Source organism: Theobroma cacao, chromosome 8, assembly GCF_053813885.1.
Source record: "Theobroma cacao isolate CCN51 chromosome 8, ASM5381388v1, whole genome shotgun sequence".
Lineage (NCBI taxonomy): Eukaryota > Viridiplantae > Streptophyta > Magnoliopsida > Malvales > Malvaceae > Theobroma > Theobroma cacao.
The window spans coordinates 25,546,726-25,551,908 of NC_142646.1; the positions used below are offsets into that span (position 1 = coordinate 25,546,726).

At 32.0% G+C, this 5,183-nt stretch overlaps 1 long non-coding RNA gene across 1 annotated transcript; it reads left to right on the forward strand.

Moving 5' to 3' along the window:
* Positions 1 to 840: 840 nt before the first annotated feature.
* Positions 841 to 2,743, forward strand: LOC148761254 (uncharacterized). The gene is made up of 3 exons (XR_016027785.1): positions 841 to 962; positions 1,608 to 1,692; positions 2,561 to 2,743. It is a non-coding gene; the product is annotated as an uncharacterized LOC148761254 (long non-coding RNA).
* The last annotated feature ends 2,440 nt before the right edge of the window (positions 2,744 to 5,183 follow it).

A 5,183-nucleotide genomic window follows, 5' to 3' on the forward strand; every position in this document is an offset into this window, starting at 1 on the left:
TAGCCGGATGTCGAAGTCAATCAAGAAGAAAGATCATATGGTTGATCCAAGTGGGGGAGAAGATGACAAGCCTGACTCTATAAAAATATTTATCATGACATACATGTGATGGATAGCATGTTTGCATGCTAGGAGAGTCTCGAAAAATTTACAAAAGTCGGTATTGTACCTAGAGGTACAATAAAGTTGATTTAAGCCTCGACTAGATCAAATAGAGAATTTACGATGAAATTAAGAATTTTAAAATCCCAGAATGGTTTAATATGGTGATTCAGAGTTCGAGGATCAATTTGGAGTCAAACTGGAATTTTCGCTATCTAGGGGCAAAATGGTCATTTGCCACTTGGGGACAAAATGGAAATTTGAAAAAAGATTTTTTTGGCCCCATTTGACTTATTGGAGTAAGATTTGAGGTTTAGAAGTGAAAAATTTTAATTTCGGTATAATTTGGAGTAAAAGGGCAAAATGGTAATTTTGCCACCCGAAATAAAAAATTTAATTTTTGAAAGGATTTTGATCAAATTTAATTATTTGGAGTGTGAAATGAGTATGAGGAGTGCAAATTATGCATTATGGCAAATTTTCAATTTTTGGGACAAAAATGTAATTTTTGAAAAGTTCGGGGGCAAAAGTGTAATTTTGAAGAATTTGCTCCACCAAAACTTTGGAAAAATCTGGAAATTTCACTTAAGACTTGGATAAGTCAAAGGGAATGCATGGTGGAAAAAGTAGGACAAATGGATGGCTAGAAAAAAAAAATGAATTAATAAAATATTTAAAATATGAATAAAATAATATTATTTCATTAAACAATAAAAAAGGCATAAAAAAATCAGCCCACCCATTCTTCTTCTTCAACATTCGGCCAAGCAAGAAACAAGAGAGAGAAAGGAGAAAATAAAACCCTAGCTAAGAAATTTAAAGGGAAAATAGGTGGAAATTCAAAAATCAAGTGAAAAAAGGTAACATTTCTTAAATTTGTCTTGTGCTTTACCTTTCCCATGCATTTTACATCATTTTTCATGGTTGAATCATGTGATTTGAGGATGATTTGAATTCTGGTCATATGGGTTTAGAGAGAGAAAGTTGTTAGATAAATTTGATTTTGAGCTATGTTAGTGTTTAGTGTTAGTTTAGCATGTTTATGAGTAAAACAACAAGAAAAATATTTATCTTCTCCATGAATTTCCCTAGGCCAAATCTAGCCAATGGTATGTGAGGATGAGGTTGACTTTATTTTAAGAGAATTGGCTAGAAAAATGATGAATTATGAGGTTGGAAATTAAATGGGAATTTTCGGTGCAATAAATTGAAATTTTTACCCACTAGGGGTAAAAGCGTAATTTATAGTCCGGACTGATAAATTGGACCAAATTCACAGTCATTGAGGTATTGTGGATATAATTGGATAATTGAAATTGAAATGGATGGAATTGGAGTCGAATTGGGGATTTTAGGAATTTACATCGTGTATAGGCGAGTTAGGTCGGACACCGCAATTAAGCGATTGTCTAAACATTTCAAATCCTATCTAGTGCATATGCATGGATAAGAGCCTGAAATAATTTATGATAAATTGACACAATTTATTGAATTTTGTGTCATAGATTATGGATAAGTAGTGAGTCAATTGTTTCGGGTAAGAGACTGCACCCGAGGGCGGAAGATAGGAGTATTTCTACTCCTAATACTGTGAGTAAACTTATTATCGTCTTAATTATCTAGAGTAGTTTTATACAACTATGTGATTTTATGAAAAATGGGTTTAAATGGTAAATTGTTATGTTTTAAGGGAAATTGTGATTTTATAAAATGATTTTATAAATTTTCTGAAAAATCGAATATTGGTTTTGAAAATAGAGTAATTGGAGACTGCTAGTTTGTGTTGCAAATTTATGGTTATGAATTGAATGGCTTATGACAATAAATGAGCATGAATGGCTAAACTGATTTTGGTGTTATAATTATTTATACTGTGTATTCAGCCTTGAGAGGCTAGGTTACGATAAATTGCCATGACATGCTAGAATGAATTTTATTGATTGGTGGATTATATATTAATTATTTACTGCAGAGGGGGTTCCGTGGACCAGCCTACTAGAGGGGCACGGTAAACTCCATTATATTATTACCTCGAACGGAGAGGCGCGTAGGGTATCTCCTGGGGTATAGCTTAGGGTTCACTTCACGCCAAACCACCACGTGAAGGGGAACTCAGCCAACGCCAAGGAACGACTGTATTTTTTTCAAACAAAAATATATTTTAAGTGTACACAAAATTTTAACAGCCTTGGCGGACTCGGTTAGATGCCCTGCGCAAGGTATCACCGAGTATGAGTTTTGGCACGAGCCAAAGTTTTAAGAAATTCATAAGCCAAGTTGATTACTCGATTTATATGGATTGATTTTATTTGGTTGAAATGAACTGAAAGGTAATGAAATTACAGTATGATGATTTATTTTAATTATCTCCATTTACTCGGCTTTAGATACTTTAGATGGTATCTGTTTACTCACTGGGATTATAAAATCTCACCCCTTCTTCCTATACATTTTTCAGGCTCAGGACAGTTTGTAGATAGTCGAGTAGGACGAGAACTAAGCTCGGAACTGCATTATAGAAAGTAAGAGTTCACAGTCTTACATCCTCTTGGTCAATTGGAGCCCACGTGTCATTGCAGATCAAAACTTATATTTTGGTTATCTGTATTTCTATTCATACAATTTTTAGTTTACTTTCATGTGCGAAAAATTATTTACGAATATTTCTATAAAAATTTATTTTATGAGAAAATAGAATATTTTATTTATTATTTTTAAATAGTACTAGTTGTCAACAATTTACTTTCAAATGAATGTTTTAGATACTTAATTGTTTTTAAATCATTAAATATATTTTTTTTGCTTACCTACTACATTTTTAGCAAGTTTTGAGATTTTTGACGAAAAATTACGAAAATACCCCTGTGAGCCAAAAAATAATATTTTATTGTTCTTATTTGAAAATGACTTATGATTTTTTTGAAATGCGAGATTTAATAACTGTTGCTCACCGGGGAGATGAGGAAGTTGATGCTAAGCCTTGCGGGGTTTCAATCGGCATTCGAGGTGAAGAATGTCTGTCGAGGCCTCGCGGCGGTTGTCACGGGCCCGATGGGGAGTTCCGGGTCGTGACATAAGGAAAGATAAATTAGGACTTAATCATAGCCTCCCTAATTTTAATAATGTCCTAACTTAGTTCGAAATAAAATAAAGACTATTTCCTTGGAATTAATCTTGACTTTTGACTCTTTGTTTTGTAAAACATGGTGCTTGAACAATCACTTTATCATGAGAAAGATTGGCTCATAAACAAGCAAATAGAATGAAGTCCCTATAACATGTTGCATATATGTTAGCCAACAACAGTCAGGTTGTCATGAACAATCTTAATAAGGAAACGAAGCTGATATAACTAATATATCCTATAGGTCCAAAAAACCACAAAAGGTTTCAGAATACATCACTTACCTCTCCATGTAAAGAGAGAACATTGCTAGTGTCAATAAAGGAAAGTCCAAATAGAACAACATTTAGCATTGGTAAGGTTCTTGTAGTATTGGTTCCTTTGCATCTAATTATGGGTGATCTCTTGAGATTTTAATTAAGAGTGTCAATTCATTTCTTGTTTTCATTCCTAATATGGCAATGTCTCTTTGGTATTCAAGTGTTTGATCTTTTTCTTTTGTTTTTTTTTTAAAGAAGTGGGAGTAACCCTCACTACAGTAGCATATATGAGAAAATTGGTGGAAAAGAAGATGCAAGGAAAAGAGCTTTTGCTTTTGCATTGACCAAAACCAAAAAGCGTTAGAGCCTAACATTTGATTAATATCTGTATTCAAGAATGGTAAATATTTATATTTTTATTCAAAGAGTTCAATTCAAATATTCTTTTCTCTAAATAAAAAAAATCCTTTGACAAAAGAAATATGAAATAGAGCTTTTATGACATAAGAACACGTAATATCATTTGTTAGTGATATGATAGTGCATAACTATTATTTAATGAGAAATTATTATAAAAATAGAAATAATTAAAAAATAAACGTTATGCCTTTGCTCACATGACTAATTTCTTAACATATATTTTCTCATGGTAGAGTTAGGTCTTTCAATTTTTTTACCAATTAAAAATAACATACTTCCTATCACTTAATTTATTAGTGTATGAATAAATAAAAGTGTTTTAAATTTAGTTCAAGAACTATCAGGAATAAGGTAAATAAATAAGTCCAAGATTGCTATAATTGGTTAAGGAACAAAAAAGAAGAAAACAGAAGAATTAGAAGCAGGTAAGGAAAAGGGGATCTAGGACCTAAAGCCATTGAAGGACACAAGACTCCATACTCACTATTTCATTAACTCAAGAAGACAAAGGCTCTACATATGTGAAACACATCGTTTCACTAATAAAATTTGTTTTTCAAATTTTAGTTAAGTTAGTTCGTTAGTATTAATTAAGTACAGATTAGTTAGATTTTTCCTCTCTCTTTTGTTTACACCAGTATATATTTCTGACATTGTATAGTGCCTTAGTTTTATGATGAATGAGAATATTTTTCTCACATTCCTCCATTTTGCTACACCATATTTCTTTTCTTGTACCATGTTTTAAATGGAATTAAAGTAGATCAATTCATTGACACAGTGAAGTCTCCATTATCCATTACTGAAGAAGGTTGATGAATTTGCATGCTTCTTATTTAGTGAGTTCATATCTATTTCTTTGAAGGTTGTTTGCTTTGCTTTTTCTTCTACTACAATTTATTGTTAGTTGATCATTGATTGTTGCAAGAATGACTGATTCAACTGAATCTAAGACATCACAAACCTTTGTTGCTGCACAAACCAATACACAAATCACTCAGATTCCACCTACAGATGATCCTCAATCACCTTACTATTTGCATCACTGAAATGCCCCATACTTTGATATGGTGACAAATAAAGCTTATCGGATGTGAATTGAGGCATAATAAGGTATTTTGGGAACTAAGGAGACAAGATAAAACTTTTAAAATAAAATAATATCTTATTAATAAAATAATAGTAAAATATTAATATTTAATCGGATGTCGAAATCAATCATGAAGAAGGATCATATGGTTGATCCAAGTGGGGGAGAAGATGTCAAGCCTAACTCT